The 22,931-nt window shown below is 33.2% G+C and overlaps 6 non-coding genes across 6 annotated transcripts; all 6 read left to right on the top strand.

The window, feature by feature from the left end:
- Positions 1-4,364: 4,364 nt before the first annotated feature.
- On the top strand, positions 4,365-4,446 carry TRNAL-AAG (transfer RNA leucine (anticodon AAG)). The gene has a single exon. It is a non-coding gene; the product is annotated as a tRNA-Leu (tRNA).
- Positions 4,447-8,638: 4,192 nt separating this feature from the next.
- Positions 8,639-8,720, top strand: TRNAL-AAG (transfer RNA leucine (anticodon AAG)). Its single transcript has one exon. It is a non-coding gene; the product is annotated as a tRNA-Leu (tRNA).
- Positions 8,721-14,935: 6,215 nt separating this feature from the next.
- On the top strand, positions 14,936-15,017 carry TRNAF-AAA (transfer RNA phenylalanine (anticodon AAA)). Its single transcript has one exon. It is a non-coding gene; the product is annotated as a tRNA-Phe (tRNA).
- Positions 15,018-17,070: 2,053 nt separating this feature from the next.
- Positions 17,071-17,152, top strand: TRNAL-AAG (transfer RNA leucine (anticodon AAG)). The gene has a single exon. It is a non-coding gene; the product is annotated as a tRNA-Leu (tRNA).
- A 2,084-nt stretch (positions 17,153-19,236) lies between these two features.
- Positions 19,237-19,318, top strand: TRNAL-AAG (transfer RNA leucine (anticodon AAG)). The gene has a single exon. It is a non-coding gene; the product is annotated as a tRNA-Leu (tRNA).
- Positions 19,319-22,468: 3,150 nt separating this feature from the next.
- TRNAL-AAG (transfer RNA leucine (anticodon AAG)) lies at positions 22,469-22,550 on the top strand. Its single transcript has one exon. It is a non-coding gene; the product is annotated as a tRNA-Leu (tRNA).
- The last annotated feature ends 381 nt before the right edge of the window (positions 22,551-22,931 follow it).

The raw sequence follows: 22,931 nt of genomic DNA, 5'->3' as shown, positions 1-22,931 counted from the left end.
ACAGTTTATTATAATATCAAGAGTCTTCTCAAACTTTAAAAATAATATGTATAATAATAAACTATGATCTACTGAGTCAAGTTAGCCTTGTGGTAGCAAGGCCGAGCGGTCTAAGGCACTGGATTAAAGCTCCAGTCTCTTCGGAGGCATGGGTTCAAATCCTACTGTTGCCATAATTCTTTTCAAGAGAAAACGACAGTCGTTGATGTCAAATTTGTTTTTCTCCACTAAACAGCAAATCAAATATAAAAAAATTCTTTCTTATTAATATTGTCTGCTAATTTTGTACCTTTTTATACTTTCTTAACTTTTTTTATTTTAAACACTTAACATGACACTTTTTTTCAAGTATTGATTTAAAAAAACGTTTTTTTCCCTATAATCTCAACTATATGATCCAGAACAGTGAGCTTTCAGTCAGAAGAGTCCATGTGGTGGCATGGCCAAGCATTCTAAGGTGCTGGAATTAAGCTCCAGTCTCTGCTGAGGCATGTGATCGATTCCTACTGCTGCAATCATGGTTTTGCTAATAAAACATCAGTCAGAGATGGCTAAGTGATTTTCTCTACTAATAAGAAAATCAATAATAATAAAGTCCTTTCTCCTCAATATCTGGTAGATATGATCCAGATGCATGAACTAAAATTCAGCACTGTCTAAGGTGCTGGATTAAGGTTCCAGTTTCTTTGGAGGCATTGGTACAAAACCTACTGCCGCCATAATTATTTTTCCTAAGAAAAAATAAGTCATTGATGTCAAAGTGTTTTTCTCTGCTAAACAGCAAATTAATAATTAAAAAAATCCTTTCTCATTAATATTTTATGTCAATTTATGTACTTTTTTAAACTTCCAAAATGTTTTGTACATAATTTAAACACTTTTGATATGACACTGCTTTTTAAGTATTGATTTAAAAAAAATGTTTTTACTGTAATCTGAGCTATATGACCCAGATCTGTGAGCTAAGAGTGTCCATGTGGTACCATGGCCGAGCGGTCTAAGGCCACTAAGCTGCTAAAATAAAATATTGGTAAATTGAACAGTTCATCATCTGCCCTAGATTTTAAAACAGTTTCTTAAAATTTCAAGTGTCTTCTCAAACTTTAAAAATGATATGTATAATAATAAACTATGATCTACGGAAGCAAGAGAGGCATGTGGTAGCATGGCTGAGCGGTCTAAGGTGCTGGATTAAGGCTCTAGTCTCTTCAGAGTCATGTGTTCAAATCCCACTGCTGCCATAATTGTTTTCAAGAGAAAGCGACAGTCATTGATGTCAAATTCATTTTTCTCCACTAAACAGCAAATCATATATAAAAAAATTATTTCTTATTAATATTGTCTGCTAATTTTGTACCTTTTTATACTTCCTTAACTTTTTGTATTTTAAACACTTAACATGACACTTTTTTTCAAGTATTGATTTAAAACAAAATTTTGTTTCCTATAATCTCAACTATATGATCCAGAACAGTGAGCGTTCAGTCAGAAGTGTCCATGTGGTGGCATGGCCAAGCATTCTAAGGTGCTGAAATTAGGCTCCAGGTTTTGCTGAGGCATGGGATCAATTCCCACTGCTGCAATTATGATTTTGCTAATAAAACATCAGTCAGAGATGGCAAAGTGATTTTATTCACTAAATAAGAAAATCAATAATAATAAAGTCCTTTCTCCTCAATATCTGGTCGATATGATCCAGATGCATGAACTAAAATTCAGCACTGTCTAAGGTGCTAGATTATGGTTCCAGTTTCTTTGGAGGCATTGGTAAAAAACCTACTGCCACCATAATTATTTTTCCTAAGAAAAAAATAAGTCATTGATGTCAATGTGTTTTTCTCTGCTAAACAGCAAATCAATAATTAAAAAAATCCTTTCTCATTAATATTTTATGTCAATTTATGTACTTTTTTTAACCTTCCAAAACGTTTTGTACATAATTTAAATACTTTTGGTATGACACTTCTTTCTAAGTATTGATTTAAAAAAAATGTTTTTACTGTAATCTGAGCTATATGACCCAGATCTGTGAGCTAAGAGTGTCCATGGGGTACCATGGCTGAGCGGTATAAGGCCACTAAGCTGCTAAAATAAAATATTGGTAACTTGAAAAGTTCATCATCTGCCCTAGATTTTAAAACAGTTTATTATAATATCAAGAGTCTTCTCAAACTTTAAAAATAATATGTATAATAATAAACTATGATCTACTGAATCAAGTTAGCCTTGTGGTAGCAAGGCCGAGTGGTCTAAGGCACTAGATTAAGGCTCCAGTCTCTTTGGAGGCGTGGGTTCAAATCCTACTGTTGCCATAATTCTTTTCAAGAGAAAACGACAGTCGTTGATGTCAAATTTGTTTTTCACCACTAAACAGCAAATCAAATATAAAAAAATTCTTTCTTATTAATATTGTCTGCTAATTTTGTACCTTTTTATACTTTCTTAACTTTTTGTATTTTAAACACTTAACATGACACTTTTTTTCAAGTATTGATTTAAAAAAACGTTTTTTTCCCTCTAATCTCAACTATATGATCCAGAACAGTGAGCTTTCAGTAAGAAGTGTCCATGTGGTGGCATGGCCAAGCATTCTAAGGTGCTGGAATTAAGCTCCAGTCTCTGCTGAGGCATGGGGTCAATTCCCACTGCTGCAATTATGATTTTGCTAATAAAACATCAGTCAGAGATGGCAAAGTGATTTTCTCCACTAATAAAAAAATCAATAATAATAAAGTCCTTTCTCCTCAATATCTGGTCAATATGATCCAGATGCATGAACTAAAATTCAGCACTGTCTAAGGTGCTGGATTAAGGTTCCAGTTTCTTTGGATGCATTGGTACAAAACCTATTGCAGCCATAATTATTTTTCCTAAGAAAAAATAAGTCATTGATGTCAAAGTGTTTTTCTCTGCTAAACAGCAAATCAATAATTAAAAAAATCCTTTCTCATTAATATTTTATGTCAATTTATGTACTTTTTTTAACCTTCCAAAACGTTTTGTACATAATTTAAACACTTTTGGTATGACACTTCTTTTTAAGTATTGATTTAAAAAAATTGTTTTTACTGTAATCTGAGCTATATGACCCAGATCTGTGAGCTAAGAGTGTCTATGTGGTACCATGGCCGAGCGGTCTAAGGCCACTAAACTGCTAGAATAAAATAATGGTAAGTTGAACAGTTCATCATCTGCCTTAGATTTTAAAACAGTTTCTTATAATTTCAAGAGTCTTCTCAAACTTTAAATATGATATGTATAATAATAAACTATAATCTACGGAATCAAGTTAGACATGTGGTAGCATGGCTGAGCGGTCTAAGGCGCTGGATTAAGGCTCTAGTCTCTTCGGAGGCGTTGGTTCAAATCCCATTGCTGCAATAATTCTTTCAAGAGAAAACGACAGTCATTGACGTCAAAGTCGTTTTTCTCCACTAAACAGTAAATCAATAATACAAAATTATTTCTTATTAATATTGTCTGATAATTTTGTACCTTTTTACACTTCCTTAACTTTTTGTATTTTAAACACTTAACATGACACTTTTTTTCAAGTATTGATTTAAAACAATTTTTTTTTCTATAATCTCAACTATATGATCCAGAAAAGTGAGCATTCAGTCAGAAGTGTCCATGTGGTGGCATGGCCAAGCATTCTAAGGTGCTGGACTTAGGCTCATGTTTCTGCTGAGGCATGGGATCGATTCCCACTGCTGCAATCATGGTTTTGCTAATAAAACATCAGTCAGAGATGGCAAAGTGATTTTCTCCACTAATAAGAAAATCAATAATAATAAAGTCCTTTCTCCTCAATATCTGGTCGATATGATCCAGATGCATGAACTAAAATTCAGCACTGTCTAAGGTGCTGGATTAAGGTTCCAGTTTCTTTGGAGGTATTGGTACAAAACCTACTGCCGCCATAATTATTTCTACAAAGAAAAAATAAGTCATTGATGTCAAAGTGTTTTTCTCTGCTAAACAGCAAATCAATAATTAAAAAAATCCTTTCTCATTAATAATTTATGTTAATTTATGTACTTTTTTTAATCTTCCAAAACGTTTTGTACATAATTTAAACACTTTTGATATGACACTTCTTTTTAAGTATTGATTTAAAAAAAATGTTTTTACTGTAATCTGAGCTATATGACCCAGATCTATGAGCTAAGAGTGTCCATGTGGTACCATGGCCGAGCGGTCTAAGGCCACTAAGCTGCTAAAATAAAATATTGGTAAATTGAACAGTTCATAATCTGCCCTAGATTTTAAAACAGTTTCTTATAATTTCAAGAGTCTTCTCAAACTTTAAAAATGATATGTATAATAATAAACTATGATCTACGGAGTCAAGTTAGGCATGTGGTAGCATGGCTGAGCGGTCTAAGGTGCTGGATTAAGGCTCCAGTCTCTTCAGAGGCGTGTGTTCAAATCCCACTGCTGCCATAATTATTTTCAAGAGAAAACGACAGTCATTGATGTCAAATTCGTTTTTCTCCACTAAACAGCAAATGAAATATAAAAAAACTCTTTCTTATTAATATTGGCTTCTTATTTTGTACATTTTTATACTTCCTTAACTTTTTGTATTTTAAACACTTAACATGACACTTTTTTTCAAGTATTGATTTAAAACAAACATTTTTTTGCTATAATCTTAACTATATGATCCAGAACTGTGAGCTTTCAGTCAGAAGTGTCCATGTGGTGGCATGGCCAAGCATTCTAAGGTGCTGGATTTAGGCTCCAGTCTCTGCTGAGGCATGGGATAGATTCCCACTGCTGCAATTATGATTTTGCTAATAAAGCATCAGTCAGAGATGGCAAAGTGATTTTCTCCACTAATAAGAAAATCAATAATAATAAAGTCCTTTCTCCTCAATATCTGGTCGATATGGTCCAGATGTATGAGCTAAAATTCAGCACTGTCTAAGGTGCTGGATTAAGGTTCCAGTTTCTTTGGAGGCATTGGTACAAAACCTACTGCCGCCATAATTATTTTTCCTAAGAAAAAATAAGTCATTGACGTCAAAGTGTTTTTCTCTGCTAAACAGCAAATCAATAATTAAAAAAGTCCTTTCTCATTAATCATTTATGTTAATTTATGTACTTTTTTTTAACCTTCCAAAACGTTTTGTACATAATTTAAACACTTTTGGTATGACTCTTCTTTTTAAGAATTGATTTTAAAAAAAATGTTTTTACTGTAATCTGAGCTATATAACCCAGATCTGTGAGCTAAGAGTGTCCATGTGGTACCATGGCCGAGCGGTCTAAGGCCACTAAGCTGCTAAAATAAAATATTGGCAAATTGAAAAGTTCATCATCTGCCCTAGATTTTAAAATAGTTTATTAAAATTTCAAGAGTCTTCTCAAACTTTAGAAATAATATGTATAATAATAAACTATGATCTACATGGTCAAGTTAGGCATGTGGTAGCATGGCTGAGCAGTTTAATGCGCTGGATTAAGGCTCCAGTCTCTTCGGAGGCATGTGTTCAAATCCCACTGCTGCCATAATTCTTTTCAAGAGAAAACGACAGTCATTGATGTCAAATTAGTTTTTCTCCACTAAACAGCAAATCAAATATAAAAAATTATTTCTTATTAATATTGTCTGCTAATTTTGTACCGTTTTATACTTCCTTAACTTTTTGTATTTTAAACACTTAACATGACACTTTTTTTCAAGTATTGATTTAAAACAAACATTTTTTTTATAATCTCAACTATATGATCCAGAACAGTGAGCTTTCAGTCAGAAGTGTCCATGTGGTGGCATGGCCAAGCATTCTAAGGTGCTGGACTTAGGCTCCAGTTTCTGCTGAGGCATGGGATCGATTCCCATTGCTGCAATCATGGTTTTGCTAATAAAACATCAGTCAGAGATGGCAAAGTGATTTTCTCCACTAATAAGAAAATCAATAATAATAAAGTCCTTTCTCCTCAATATCTGGTAGATATGATCCAGATGCATGAACTAAAATTCAGCACTGTCTAAGGTGCTGGATTAAGGTTCCAGTTTCTTTGGAGGCATTGGTACAAAACCTACTGCCGCCATAATTATTTCTACAAAGAAAAAATAAGTCATTGATGTCAAAGTGTTTTTCTCTGCTAAACAGCAAATCAATAATTAAAAAAATCCTTTCTCATTAATAATTTATGTTAATTTATGTACTTTTTTTAATCTTCCAAAACGTTTTGTACATAATTTAAACACTTTTGATATGACACTTCTTTTTAAGTATTGATTTAAAAAAAAATGTTTTTACTGTAATCTGAGCTATATGACCCAGATCTGTGAGCTAAAAGTGTCCATGTGGTACCATGGCCGAGCGGTCTAAGGCCACTAAACTGCTAAAATAAAATATTGGTAAATTGAACAGATCATAGTCTGCCCTAGATTTTAAAACAGTTTCTTATAATTTCAAGAGTCTTCTCAAACTTTAAAAATTATATGTATAATAATAAATTATGATCTACGGAGTCAAGTTAGGCATGTGGTAGCATGGCTGAGCGGTCTAAGGTGCTGGATTAAGGCTCCAGTCTCTTCAGAGGCGTGTGTGCAAATCCCACTGCTGCCATAATTATTTTCAAGAGAAAACAACAGTCATTGATGTCAAATTCGTTTTTCTCCACTAAACAGCAAATGAAATATAAAAAAACTCTTTCTTATTAATATTGGCTGCTAATTTTGTACCTTTTTATACTTCCTTAACTTTTTGTATTTTAAACACTTAACATGACACTTTTTTTCAAGTATTGATTTAAAACAAACATTTTTTTGCTATAATCTTAACTATATAATCCAGAACTGTGAGCTTTCAGTCAGAAGTGTCCATGTGGTGGCATGGCCAAGCATTCTAAGGTGCTGGACTTAGGCTCCAGTTTCTGCTGAGGCATGGGATCGATTCCCATTGCTGCAATCATGGTTTTGCTAATAAAACATCAGTCAGAGATGGCAAAGTGATTTTCTCCACTAATAAGAAAATCAATAATAATAAAGTCCTTTCTCCTCAATATCTGGTCGATATGATCCAGATGCATGAACTAAAATTCAGCACTGTCTAAGGTGTTGGATTAAGGTTCCAGTTTCTTTGGAGGCATTGGTACAAAACCTACTGCCGCCATAATTATTTCTACAAAGAAAAAACAAGTCATTGATGTCAAAGTGTTTTTCTCTGCTAAACAGCAAATCAATAATTAAAAAAATCCTTTCTCATTAATAATTTATGTTAATTTATGTACTTTTTTTAACCTTCCAAAACGTTTTGTACATAATTTAAACACTTTTGGTATGACTCTTCTTTTTAAGTATTGATTTTAAAAAAATGTGTTTACTGTAATCTGAGCTATATGACCCAGACCTTTGAGCTAAGAGTGTCCATGTGGTACTATGGCCGAGCGGTCTAAGGCCACTAAGCTGCTAAAATAAAATATTGGTAAGTTGAAAAGTTCATCATCTGCCCTAGATTTTAAAACAGTTTATTAAAATTTCAAGTCTTCTCAAACTTTAAAAATAATATATATAATAATAAACTATGATCTACGGAGTCAAGTTAGGCATGTGGTTGCATGGCTAAGCGGTCTAAGGCTCTGGATAAAGGCTCCAGTCTCTTCGTAGGCGTGTGTTCAAATCCCACTGCTGCCATAATTCTTTTCAAGAGAAAACGACAGTCATTGATGTCAAATTCGTTTTTCTCCACTAAACAGCAAATCAAATATAAAAAATTCTTTCTTATTAATATTGTCTGTTAATTTTGTACCTTTTTATACTTCCTTAACTTTTTGTATTTTAAACACTTAACATGACACTTTTTTTCAAGTATTGATTTAAAACAAACATTTTTTTGCTATAATCTCAACTATATGATCCAGAACTGTGAGCTTTCAGTCAGAAGTGTCCATGTGGTGGCATGGCCAAGCATTCTAAGGTGCTGGACTTAGGCTCCAGTCTCTGCTGAGGCATGGGATAGATTCCCACTGCTGCAATTATGATTTTGCTAATAAAGCATCAGTCAGAGATGGCAACGTGATTTTCTCCACTAATAAGAAAATCAATAATAATAAAGTCCTTTCTCCTTAATATCTGGTCGATATGGTCCAGATGTATGAGCTAAAATTCAGCACTGTCTAAGGTGCTGGATTAAGGTTCCAGTTTCTTTGTAGGCATTGGTACAAAACCTACTGCCGCCATAATTATTTTTCCTAAGAAAAAATAAGTCATTGACGTCAAAGTGTTTTTCTCTGCTAAACAGCAAATCAATAATTAAAAAAAATCCTTTCTCATTAATAATTTATGTTAATTTATGTACTTTTTTTAACCTTCCAAAACATTTTGTACATAATTTAAACACTTTTGGTATGACTCTTCTTTTTAAGTATTGATTTAAAAAAAATGTTTTTACTGTAATCTGAGCTATATGACCCAGATCTGTAAGCTAAGAGTGTCCATGTGGTACCATGGCCGAGCGGTCTAAGGCCACTAAGCTGCTAAAATAAAATATTGGTAAATTGAACAGTTCATAATCTGCCCTAGATTTTAAAACAGTTTCTTATAATTTCAAGAGTCTTCTCAAACTTTAAAAATGATATGTATAATAATAAACTATGATCTACGGAGTCAAGTTAGGCATGTGGTAGCATGGCTGAGCGGTCTAAGGTGCTGGATTAAGGCTCCAGTCTCTTCAGAGGCGTGTGTTCAAATCCCACTGCTGCCATAATTATTTTCAAGAGAAAACGACAGTCATTGATGTCAAATTCGTTTTTCTCCACTAAACAGCAAATCAAATATAAAAAAACTCTTTCTTATTAATATTGGCTGCTAATTTTGTACCTTTTTATACTTCCTTAACTTTTTGTATTTTAAACACTTAACATGACACTTTTTTTCAAGTATTGATTTAAAACAAAAATTTTTTTTTCCTATAATCTCAACTATATGATCCAGAACAGTGAGCTTTCAGTCAGAAGTGTCCATGTGGTGGTATGGCCAAGAATTCTAAAGTGCTGGACTTAGGCTGCAGTCTCTGCTGAGGCATGGAATCAATTCCCACTGCTGCAATCATGATTTTGCTAATAAAACATCAGTCAGAGATGGCAAAGTGATTTTCTCCACTAATAAGAAAATCAATAATAATAAAGTCCTTTCTCCTCAATATCTGGTCGATATGGTCCAGATGCATGAGCTAAAATTCAGCACTGTCTAAAGTGCTGGATTAAGGTTCCAGTTTCTTTGGAGGCATTGGTACAAAACCTACTGCCGCCATAATTATTTTTCCTAAGAAAAAATAAGCCATTGATGTCAAAGTGTTTTTCTCTGCTAAACAGCAAATCAATAATAAAAAAAAAATCCTTTCTCATTAATAATTTATGTTAATTTATGTACTTTTTTTAACCTTCCAAAATGTTTTGTACATAATTTAAACACTTTTGGTATGACTCTTCTTTTTAAGTATTGATTTAAAAAATTTTTTTTACTGTAATCTGAGCTATATGACCCAGATCTGTGAGCTAAGAGTGTCCATGTGGTACCATGGCCGAGCGGTCCAAGGCCACTAAGCTGCTAAAATAAAATATTGGCAAATTAAAAAGTTCATCATCTGCCCTAGATTTTAAAATAGTTTATTAAAATTTCAAGAGTCTTCTCAAACTTTAGAAATAATATGTATAATAATAAACTATGATCTACGGAGTCAAGTTAGGCATGTGGTAGCATGGCTGAGCGGTCTAAGGTGCTGGATTAAGGCTCCAGTCTCTTCAGAGGCGTGTGTTCAAATCCCACTGCTGCGATAATTATTTTCAAGAGAAAACGACAGTCATTGATGTCAAATTCGTTTTACTCCACTAAACAGCAAATGAAATATAAAAAAACTCTTTCTTATTAATATTGGCTGCTAATTTTGTACCTTTTTATACTTCCTTAACTTTTTGTATTTTAAACACTTAACATGACACTTTTTTTCAAGTATTGATTTAAAACAAATTTTTTTCCCCCTATAATCTCAACTATATGATCCAGAACAGTGAGCTTTCAGTCAGAAGTGTCCATGTGGTGGTATGGCCAAGAATTCTAAAGTGCTGGACTTAGGCTGCAGTCTCTGCTGAGGCATGGGATCAATTCCCACTGCGGCAATCATGACTTTGCTAATAAAACTTCAGTCAGAGATGGCAAAGTGATTTTCTCCACTAATAAGAAAATCAATAATAATAAAGTCCTTTCTCCTCAATATCTGGTCGATATGATCCAGATGCATGAACTAAAATTCAGCTCTGTCTAAAGTGCTGGATTAAGGTTCCAGTTTCTTTGGAGGCATTGGTTCAAAACCTACTGCCGCCATAATTATTTTTCCTAAGAAATAATAAGTCATTGATGTCAAAGTGTATTTCTCCGCTAAACAGCAAATCAATAATTAAAAAAAATGTTTTTACTGTAATCTGAGTTATATGACCCAGATCTGTAAGCTAAGAGTGTCCATGTGGTACCATGGCCGAGCGGTCTAAGGCCACTAAGCTGCTAAAATAAAATATTGGTAAATTGAACAGTTCATAATCTGCCCTAGATTTTAAAACAGTTTCTTATAATTTCAAGTCTTCTCAAACTTTAAAAATGATATGTATAATAATAAACTATGATCTATGGAGTCAAGTTAGGCATGTGGTAGCATGGCTGAGCGGTCTAAGGTGCTGGATTAAGGCTCCAGTCTCTTCAGAGGCATGTGTTCAAATCCCACTGCTGCCATAATTATTTTCAAGAGAAAACGACAGTCATTGATGTCAAATTCGTTTTTCTCCACTAAACAGCAAATCAAATGTAAAAAAAACTCTTTCTTATTAATATTGGCTGCTAATTTTGTACCTTTTTATACTTCCTTAACTTTTTGTATTTTAAACACTTAACATGACACTTTTTTTCAAGTATTGATTTAAAACAATTTTTTTTTTTCCTATAATCTCAACTATATGATCCAGAACAGTGAGCTTTCAGTCAGAAGTGTCCATGTGGTGGTATGGCCAAGAATTCTAAAGTGCTGGACTTAGGCTGCAGTCTCTGCTGAGGCATGGGATCAATTCCCACTGCTGCAATCATGATTTTGCTAATAAAACATCAGTCAGAGATGGCAAAGTGATTTTCTCCACTAATAAGAAAATCAATAATAATAAAGTCCTTTCTCCTCAATATCTGGTCGATATGATCCAGATGCATGAACTAAAATTCAGCTCTGTATAAAGTGCTGGATTAAGGTTCCAGTTTCTTTGGAGGCATTGGTTCAAAACCTACTGCCACCATAATTATTTTTCCTAAGAAATAATAAGTCATTGATGTCAAAGTGTTTTTCTCTGCTAAACAGCAAATCAATAATTAAAAAAATCCTTTCTCATTAATCATTTATGTTAATATATATATATTTTTTAACCTTCCAAAACGTTTTGTACATAATTTAAACACTTTTGGTATGACACTTCTTTTTAAGAATTGATTTAAAAAAAATGTTTTTACTGTAATCTGAGCTATATGACCCAGATCTGTGAGCTAAGAGTGTCCATGTGGTACCATGGCCGAGCGGTCTAAGGCCACTAAGCTGCTAAAATAAAATATTGGCAAATTGAAAAGGTCATCATCTGCCCTAGATTTTAAAATAGTTTATTAAAATTTCAAGAGTCTTCTCAAACTTTAGAAATAATATGTATAATAATAATCTATGATCTACGGAGTCAAGTTAGGCATGTGGTAGCATGGCTGAGCGGTCTAAGGTGCTGGATTAAGGCTCCAGTCTCTTCAGATGCGTGTGTTCAAATCCCACTGCTGCCATAATTATTTTCAAGAGAAAACGACAGTCATTGATGTCAAATTCGTTTTTCTCCACTGAACAGCAAATCAAATATAAAAAAACTCTTTCTTATTAATATTGGCTGCTAATTTTGTACCTTTTTATACTTCCTTAACTTTTTGTATTTTAAACACTTAACATGACACTTTTTTTCAAGTATTGATTTAAAACAATTTTTTTTTCCTATAATCTCAACTATATGATCCAGAACAGTAAGCTTTCAGTCAGAAGTGTCCATGTGGTGGCATGGCCAAGCATTCTAAGGTGCTGGACTTAGGCTCCAGTCTCTGCTGAGGCATGGGACAGATTCCCACTGCTGCAATTAAGATTTTGCTAATAAAACATCAGTCAGAGATGGCAAAGTGATTTTCTCCACTAATAAGAAAATCAGTAATAATAAAGTCCTTTCTCCTCAATATCTGGTCGATATGATCCAGATGCATGAACTAAAATTCAGCTCAGTCTAAAGTGCTGGATTAAGGTTCCAGTTTCTTTGGAGGCATTGGTTCAAAACCTACTGCCACCATAATTATTTTTCCTAAGAAATAATAAGTCATTGATGTCAAAGTGTATTTCTCCGCTAAACAGCAAATCAATAATTAAAAAAATCCTTTCTCATTAATAATTTATGTTAATTTATGTACTTTTTTTAACCTTCCAAAACGTTTTGTACATAATTTAAACACTTTTGTAATGAATCTTCTTTTTAAGTATTGATTTAAAAAAAATTATTTTACTGTAATCTGAGTTATATGACCCAGATCTGTGAGCTAAGAGTGTCCATGTGGTACCATGGCCGAGCGGTCTAAGGCCACTAAGCTGCTAAAATAAAATATTGGCAAATTGAAAAGGTCATCATCTGCCCTAGATTTTAAAATAGTTTATTAAAATTTCAAGAGTCTTCTCAAACTTTAGAAATAATATGTATAATAATAAACTATGATCTACGGAGTCAAGTTAGGCATGTGGTAGCATGGCTGAGCAGTCTAAAGTGCTGGATTAAGGCTCCAGTCTCTTCGGAGGCATGTGTTCAAATCCTACTGCTGCCATAATTCTTTTCAAGAGAAAACGACAGTTATTGATGTCAAATTCGTTTTTCTCCACTAAACAGCAAATCTAATATAAAAAATTATTTCTTATTAATATTGTCTGCTAATTTTGTACCGTTTTATACTTCCTTAACTTTTTGTATTTTAAACACTTAACATGACACTTTTTTTCAAGTATTGATTTAAAACAAAATTATTATTTTTTACAATCTCAACTATATGATCCAGAACAGTGAGCTTTAATCAGAAGTGTCAATGTGGTGGCATGGCCAAGCATTCTGAGGTGCTGGACTTAGGCTCCAGTCTCTGCTGAGGCATGGGATCGATTCCCACTGCTGCAATCATGGTTTTGCTAATAAAACATCAGTCAGAGATGGCAAAGTGATTTTCTCCACTAATAAGAAAATCAATAATAATAAAGTCCTTTCTCCTCAATATCTGGTCGATATGATCCAGATGCATGAACTAAAATTCAGCACTGTCTAAGGTGCTGGATTAAGGTTCCAGTTTCTTTGGATGCATTGGTACAAAACCTACTGCCGCCATAATTATTTCTACAAAGAAAAAATAAGTCATTGATGTCAAAGTGTTTTTCTCTGCTAAACAGCAAATCAATAATTTAAAAAATCCTTTCTCATTAATATTTTATGTCAATTTATGTACTTTTTTTAACCTTCCAAAATGTTTTGTACATAATTTAAACTCTTTTGATATGACACTTCTTTTTAAGTATTTATTTAAAAAAATGTTTTTACTGTAATCTGAGCTATATGACCCAGATCTGTGAGCTAAGAGTGTCCATGTGGTACCATGGCCGAGCGGTCTAAGGCCACTAAGCTGCTAAAATAAAATATTGGTAAATTGAACAGTTCATAATCAGCCCTAGATTTTAAAACAGTTTCTTATAATTTCAAGTCTTCTCAAACTTTAAAAATGATATGTATAATAATAAACTATGATCTACGGAGTCAAGTCAGGCATGTGGTAGCATGGATGAGCAGTCTAAGGTGCTGGATTAAGGCTCCAGTCTCTTCAGAGGTGTGTGTTCAAATCCCACTGCTGCCATAATTATTTTCAAGAGAAAACGACAGTCATTGATGTCAAATTCGTTTTTCTCCACTAAACAGAATATCAAATATTAAAAAAAATCTTTATTATTAATATTGACTGCTAATTTTGTACCTTTTTATACTTCCTTAACTTTTTGTATTTTAAACACTTAACATGACACTTTTTTTTAAGTATTGATTTAAAACAATTTTTTTTCCCTATAATCTCAACTATATGATCCAGAACAGTGAGCTTTCAGTCAGAAGTGTCCATGTGGTGGCATGGCCAAGAATTCTAAAGTGCTGGACTTAGGCTGCAGTCTCTGCTGAGGCATGGGATCAATTCCCACTGCTGCAATCATGATTTTGCTAATAAAACATCAGTCAGAGATGGCAAAGTGATTTTCTCCACTAATAAGAAAATCAATAATAATAAAGTCCTTTCTCCTCAATATCTGGTCGATATGATCCAGATGCATGAACTAAAATTCTGCTCTGTCTAAAGTGCTGGATTAAGGTTCCAGTTTCTTTGGAGGCATTGGTATAAAACCTACTGCCGCCATAATTATTTTTCCTAAGAAAAAATAAGTCATTGACGTCAAAGTGTTTTTCTCTGCTAAACAGCAAATCAATAATTAAAGAAAAAATCCTTTCTCATTAATAATTTATGTTAATTTATGTACTTTTTTTAACCTTCCAAAACGTTTTGTACATAATTTAAACACTTTTGGTATGACTCTTCTTTTTAAGTATTGATTTAAAAAAAATGTTTTTACTGTAATCTGAGCTATATGACCCAGATCTGTAAGCTAAGAGTGTCCATGTGGTACCATGGCCGAGCGGTCTAAGGCCACTAAGCTGCTAAAATAAAATATTGGCAAATTGAAAAGTTCATCATCTGCCCTAGATTTTAAAATAGTTTATTAAAATTTCAAGAGTCTTCTCAAACTTTAGAAATAATATGTATAATAATAAACTATGATCTACGGACACAAGTTAGGCATGTGGTAGCATGGCTGAGAGGTCTAAGGTGCTGGATTAAAGCTCCAGTCTCTTAAGAGGCGTGTGTTCAAATCCCACTGCTGCCATAATTCTTTTCAAGAGAAAACGACAGTCATTGATGTCAAATTCGGTTTTCTCCACTAAACAGCAAATCAAATATAAAAAAATATTTCTTATTAATATTGTCTGCTAATATTGTACCGTTTTATACTTCCTTAACTTTTTGTATTTTAAACACTTAACATGACACTTTTTTTCAAGTATTGATTTAAAACAAATTTTTTTTTTTATAATTTCAACTATATGATCCAGAACAGTGAGCTTTCAGTCAGAAGTGTCCATGTAGTGGCATGGCCAAGCATTCTAAGGTGCTGGATTTAGGCTCCAGTCTCTGCTGAGGCATGGGATCGATTCCCACTGCTGCAATCATGGTTTTGCTAATAAAACATCAGTCAGAGATGGTAAAGTGATTTTCTCCACTAATAAAAAAATCAATAATAATAAAGTCCTTTCTCCTCAATATCTGGTCGATATGATCCAGATGCATGAACTAAAATTCAGCACTGTCTAAGGTGCTGGATTAAGGTTCCAGTTTCTTTGGAGGCATTGGTACAAAACCTACTGCCACCATAATTATTTTTCCAAAGAAAAAATAAGTCATTGATGTCAAAGTGTTTTTCTCTGCTAAACAGCAATTCAATAATTAAAAAAATCCTTTTTCATTAATAATTTATGTTAATTAATGTATTTTTTTAATCTTCCAAAACGTTTTGTACATAATTTAAACACTTTTGATATGACACTTATTTTTAAGTATTGATTTAAAAAAAATGTTTTTACTGTAATCTGAGCTATATGACCCAGATCTGTGAGCTAAGAGTGTCCATGTGGTACCATGGCCGAGCGGTCTAAGGCCACTAAGCTGCTAAAATAAAATATTGGTAAATTGAACAGTTCATAATCTGCCCTAGATTTTAAAACAGTTTATTAAAATTTCAAGAGTCTTCTCAAACTTTAAAAATAATATGTATAATAATAAACTATGATCTACAGAGTCAAGTTGGGCATGTGGTAGCATGGCTGAGCAGTCTAAGTCTCTGGATTAAGGATCCAGTCTCTTCGGAGGCGTGTGTTCACATCCCACTGCTGCCATAATTCTTTTCAAGAGAAAACGACAGTCATTGATGTCAAATTCGTTTTTCTCCACTGAACAGCAAATCAAATATAAAAAATTCTTTCTTATTAATATTGTCTGCTAATTTTGTACCTTTTTATACTTCCTTAACTTTTTGTATTTTAAACACTTAACATGACACTTTTTTTCAAGTATTGATTTAAAACAAACATTTTTTTGCTATAATCTCAACTATATGATCCAGAACTGTGAGCTTTCAGTCAGAAGTGTCCATGTGGTGGCATGGCCAAGCATTCTATGGTGCTGGACTTAGGCTCCAGTCTCTGCTGAGGCATGGGATCAATTCCCACTGCTGCAATCATGATTTTGCTAATAAAACATCAGTCAGAGATGGCAAAGTGATTTTCTCCACTAATAAGAAAATCAATAAAAATAAAGTCCTTTCTCCTCAATATCTGGTTGATATGATCCAGATGCATGAACTAAAATTCAGCTATGTCTAAAGTGCTGGATTAAGGTTCCAGTTTCTTTGGAGGCATTGGTTCAAAACCTACTGCCGCCATAATTATTTTTCCTAAGAAATAATAAGTCATTGATGTCAAAGTGTTTTTCTCTGCTAAACAGCAAATCAATAATTAAAAAAAATCCTTTCTCATTAATAATTTATGTTAATTTATGTACTTTTTTAACCTTCCAAAACGTTTTGTACATAATTTAAACACTTTTGGTATGACTCTTCTTTTTAAGTATTGATTTAAAAAAAATGATTTTACTGTAATCTGAGTTATATGACCCAGATCTGTGAGCTAAGAGTGTCTATGTGGTACCATGGCCGAGCGGTCTAAGGCCACTAAGCTGCTAAAATAAAATATTGGTAAATTGAAAAGTTCATCATCTGCCCTAGATTTTAAAACAGTTTATTAAAATTTCAAGAGTCTTCTCAAACTTTAAAAAATATTATGTATAATAATAAACTATGATCTACGGAGTTAAGTTAGGCATGTGGTAGCATGGCTGAGCGGTCTAAGGCTCTGGATTAAGGCTCCAGTCTCTTCGGAGACGTGTGTTCAAATCCCACTGCTGCCATAATTCTTTTCAAGAGAAAACGACAGTCATTGATGTCAAATTCGTTTTTCTCCACTAAACAGCAAATCAAATATAAAAAAATTATTTCTTATTAATATTGTCTGCTAATTTTGTACCTTTTTATACTTCCTTAACTTTTTGTATTTTAAACACTTAACATGACACTTTTTTTCAAGTATTGATTTAAAACAAACATTTTCTGCTATAATCTCAACTATATGATCCAGAACTGTGAGCTTTCAGTAAGAAGTGTCCATGTGGTGGCATGGCCAAGCATTCTAAGGTGCTGGACTTAGGCTCCAGTCTCTGCTGAGGCATGGGATAGATTCCCACTGCTGCAATTAAGATTTTGCTAATAAAACATCAGTCAGAGATGGCAAAGTGATTTTCTCCACTAATAAGAAAATCAGTAATAATAAAGTCCTTTCTCCTCAATATCTGGTCGATATGGTCCAGATGTATGAGCTAAAATTCAGCACTGTCTAAGGTGCTGGATTAAGGTTCCAGTTTCTTTGGAGGCATTGGTACAAAACCTACTGCCACCATAATTATTTTTCCAAAGAAAAAATAAGTCATTGATGTCAAAGTGTTTTTCTCTGCTAAACAGCAATTCAATAATTAAAAAAATCCTTTTTCATTAATAATTTATGTTAATTAATGTATTTTTTTAATCTTCCAAAACGTTTTGTACATAATTTTAACCTTCCAAAACGTTTTGTACATAATTTAAACACTTTTGGTATGACTCTTCTTTTTAAGTATTGATTTTAAAAAAATGATTTTACTGTAATCTGAGTTATATGACCCAGATCTGTGAGCTAAGAGTGTCTATGTGGTACAATGGCCGAGCGGTCTAAGGCCACTTAGCTGCTAAAATAAAATATTGGTAAATTGAACAGTTCATAATCAGCCCTAGATTTTAAAACAGTTTCTTATAATTTCAAGAGTCTTCTCAAACTTTAAAAATGATATGTATAATAATAAACTATGATCTACGGAGTCAAGTTAGGCATGTGGTAGCATGGCTGAGCAGTCTAAGGCTCTGAATTAAGGCTCCAGTCTCTTTGTAGGCGTGTGGTCAAATCCCACTGCTGCCATAATTCTTTTCAAGAAAAAACGACAGTCATTGATGTCAAATTCGTTTTTTTCCACTAAACAGCAAATCAAATATAAAAAATTATTTCTTATTAATATTGTCTGCTAATTTTGTACCTTTTTATACTTCCTTAACTTTTTGTATTTTAAACACTTAACATGACACTTTTTTTCAAGTATTGATTTAAAACAAACATTTTTTTGCTATAATCTCAACTATATGATCCAGAACTGTGAGCTTTCAGTAAGAAGTGTCCATGTGGTGGCATGGCCAAGCATTCTAAGGTGCTGGACTTAGGCTCCAGTCTCTGCTGAGGCATGGGATAGATTCACACTGCTGCAATTAAGATTTTGCTAATAAAGCATCAGTCAGAGATGGCAAAGTGATTTTCTCCACTAATAAGAAAATCAATAATAATAAAGTCCTTTCTCCTTAATATCTGGTCGATATGGTCCAGATGTATGAGCTAAAATTCAGCACTGTCTAAGGTGCTGGATTAAGGTTCCAGTTTCTTTGGAGGCATTGGTACAAAACCTACTGCCGCCATAATTATTTTTCCTAAGAAAAAATAAGTCATTGACGTCAAAGTGCTTTTCTCTGCTAAACAGCAAATCAATAATTAAAAAAAATCCTTTCTCATTAATAATTTATGTTAATTTATGTACTTTTTTTAACCTTCCAAAACGTTTTGTACATAATTTAAACACTTTTGGTATGACTCTTCTTTTTAAGTATTGATTTAAAAAAAATGTTTTTACTGTAATCTGAGCTATATGACCCAGATCTGTAAGCTAAGAGTGTCCATGTGGTACCATGGCCGAGCGGTCTAAGGCCACTAAGCTGCTAAAATAAAATATTGGTAAATTGAACAGTTCATAATCTGCCCTAGATTTTAAAACAGTTTCTTATAATTTCAAGAGTCTTCTCAAACTTTAAAAATGATATGTATAATAATAAACTATGATCTACGGAGTCAAGTTAGGCATGTGGTAGCATGGCTGAGCGGTCTAAGGTGCTGGATTAAGGCTCCAGTCTCTTCAGAGGCGTGTGTTCAAATCCCACTGCTGCCATAATTATTTTCAAGAGAAAACGACAGTCATTGATGTCAAATTCGTTTTTCTCCACTAAACAGCAAATCAAATATAAAAAAAAATCTTTCTTATTAATATTGGCTGCTAATTTTGTATCTTTTTATACTTCCTTAACTTTTTGTATTTTAAACACTTAACATGACACTTTTTTTCAAGTATTGATTTAAAACAATTTTTTTTTCCTATAATCTCAACTATATGATCCAGAACAGTGAGCTTTTAGTCAGAAGTGTCCATGTGGTGGTATGGCCAAGAATTCTAAAGTGCTGTACTTAGGCTGCAGTCTCTGCTGAGGCATGGGATCAATTCCCACTGCTGCAATCATGATTTTGCTAATAAAACATCAGTCAGAGATGGCAAAGTGATTTTCTCCACTAATAAGAAAATCAATAATAATAAAGTCCTTTCTCCTCAATATCTAGTCGATATGGTCCAGATGTATGAGCTAAAATTCAGCACTGTCTAAGGTGCTGGATTAAGGTTCCAGTTTCTTTGGAGGCATTGGTACAAAACCTACTGCCACCATAATTATTTTTCCAAAGAAAAAATAAGTCATTGATGTCAAAGTGTTTTTCTCTGCTAAACAGCAATTCAATAATTAAAAAAATCCTTTTTCATTAATAATTTATGTTAATTAATGTATTTTTTTAATCTTCCAAAACGTTTTGTACATAATTTTAACCTTCCAAAACGTTTTGTACATAATTTAAACACTTTTGGTATGACTCTTCTTATTAAGTATTGATTTAAAAATTTTTTATTTTACTGTAATCTGAGTTATATGACCCAGATCTGTGAGCTGAGTGTCTATGTGGTACAATGGCCGAGCGGTCTAAGGCCACTTAGCTGCTAAAATAAAATATTGGTAAATTGAACAGTTCATAATCAGCCCTAGATTTTAAAACAGTTTCTTATAATTTCAAGAGTCTTCTCAAACTTTAAAAATGATATGTATAATAATAAACTATGATCTACGGAGTCAAGTTAGGCATGTGGTAGCATGGATGAGCGGTCTAAGGTGCTGGATTAAGGCTCCAGTCTCTTCAGAGGCGTGTGTTCAAATCCCACTGCTGCCATAATTATTTTCAAGAGAAAACGACAGTCATTGATGTCAAATTCGTTTTTCTCCACTAAACAGAATATCAAATATAAAAAAAAATCTTTCTTATTAATATTGACTGCTAATTTTGTACCTTTTTATACTTCCTTAACTTTTTGTATTTTAAAAACTTAACATGACACTTTTTTTCAAGTATTGATTTAAAACAATTTTTTTCCCTATAATCTCAACTATATGATCCAGAACAGTGAGCTTTCAGTCAGAAGTGTCCATGTGGTGGCATGGCCAAGAATTCTAAAGTGCTGGACTTAGGCTGCAGTCTCTGCTGAGGCATGGGATCAATTCCCACTGCTGCAATCATGATTTTGCTAATAAAACATCAGTCAGAGATGGCAAAGTGATTTTCTCCACTAATAAGAAAATCAATAATAATAAAGTCCTTTCTCCTCAATATCTGGTCGATATGATCCAGATGCATGAACTAAAATTCAGCTCTGTCTAAAGTGCTGGATTAAGGTTCCAGTTTCTTTGGAGGCATTGGTTCAAAACCTACTGCCGCCATAATTATTTTTCCTAAGAAATAATAAGTCATTGATGTCAAAGTGTATTTCTCCGCTAAACAGCAAATCAATAATTAAAAAAATCCTTTCTCATTAATAATTTATGTTAATTTATGTACTTTTTTTAACCTTCCAAACATTTTGTACATAATTTAAACACTTTTGTAATGACTCTTCTTTTTAAGTATTGATTTAAAAAAAATGATTTTACTGTAATCTGAGTTATATGACCCAGATCTGTGAGCTAAGAGTGTCCATGTGGTACCATGGCCGAGCGGTATAAGGCCACTAAGCTGCTAAAATAAAATATTGGTAAGTTGAAAAGTTCATCATCTGCCCTAGATTTTAAAACAGTTTATTAAAATTTCAAGTCTTCTCAAACTTTAAAAATAATATGTATAATAATAAACTGTGATCTACGGAGTCAAGTTAGGCATGTGGTAGCATGGCTGAGCAGTCTAAGGCTCTGAATTAAGGCTCCAGTCTCTTTGTAGGCGTGTGGTCAAATCCCACTGCTGCCATAATTCTTTTCAAGAAAAAACGACAGTCATTGATGTCAAATTCGTTTTTTTTCCACTAAACAGCAAATCAAATATAAACAATTATTTCTTATTAATATTGTCTGCTAATTTTGTACCTTTTTATACTTCCTTAACTTTTTGTATTTTAAACACTTAACATGACACTTTTTTTCAAGTATTGATTTAAAACAAACATTTTTTTGCTATAATCTCAACTATATGATCCAGAACTGTGAGCTTTCAGTCAGAAGTGTCCATGTGGTGGCATGGCCAAGCATTCTTAGGTGCTGGACTTAGGCTCCAGTCTCTGCTGAGGCATGGGATAGATTCCCACTGCTGCAATTATGATTTTGCTAATAAAGCATCAGTCAGAGATGGCAAAGTGATTTTCTCCACTAATAAGAAAATCAATAATAATAAAGTCCTTTCTCCTTAATATCTGGTCGATATGGTCCAGATGTATGAGCTAAAATTCAGCACTGTCTAAGGTGCTGGATTAAGGTTCCAGTTTCTTTGGAGGCATTGGTACAAAACCTACTGCCGCCATAATTATTTTTCCTAAGAAAAAATAAGTCATTGACGTCAAAGTGTTTTTCTCTGCTAAACAGCAAATCAATAATTAAAAAAAATCCTTTCTCATTAATAATTTATGTTAATTTATGTACTTTTTTTAACCTTCCAAAACGTTTTGTACATAATTTAAACACTTTTGGTATGACTCTTCTTTTTAAGTATTGATTTAAAAAAAATGTTTTTACTGTAATCTGAGCTATATGACCCAGATCTGTAAGCTAAGAGTGTCCATGTGGTACCATGGCCGAGCGGTCTAAGGCCACTAAGATGCTAAAATAAAATATTGGTAAATTGAACAGTTCATAATCTGCCCTAGATTTTAAAACAGTTTCTTATAATTTCAAGAGTCTTCTCAAACTTTAAAAATGATATGTATAATAATAAACTATGATCTACGGAGTCAAGTTAGGCATGTGGTAGCATGGCTGAGCGGTCTAAGGTGCTGGATTAAGGCTCCAGTCTCTTCAGAGGTGTGTGTTCAAATCCCACTGCTGCCATAATTATTTTCAAGAGAAAACGACAGTCATTGATGTCAAATTCGTTTTTCTCCACTAAACAGCAAATCAAATATAAAAAAAATCTTTCTTATTAATATTGGCTGCTAATTTTGTATCTTTTTATACTTCCTTAACTTTTTGTATTTTAAACACTTAACATGACACTTTTTTTCAAGTATTGATTTAAAACAAAATTTTTTTTTCCTATAATCTCAACTATATGATCCAGAACAGTGAGTTTTCAGTCAGAAGTGTCCATGTGGTGGTATGGCCAAGAATTCTAGAGTGCTGTACTTAGGCTGCAGTCTCTGCTGAGGCATGGGATCAATTCCCACTGCTGCAATCATGATTTTGCTAATAAAACATCAGTCAGAGATGGCA

The sequence above is a fragment of the Pseudophryne corroboree genome, chromosome 3, assembly GCF_028390025.1.
Source record: "Pseudophryne corroboree isolate aPseCor3 chromosome 3, aPseCor3.hap2, whole genome shotgun sequence".
Classification (NCBI taxonomy): Eukaryota; Metazoa; Chordata; class Amphibia; order Anura; family Myobatrachidae; genus Pseudophryne; species Pseudophryne corroboree.
The sequence above is the reverse complement of the archived record's forward strand: the minus strand, read 5'-3'. Positions and strand labels throughout refer to the sequence as shown.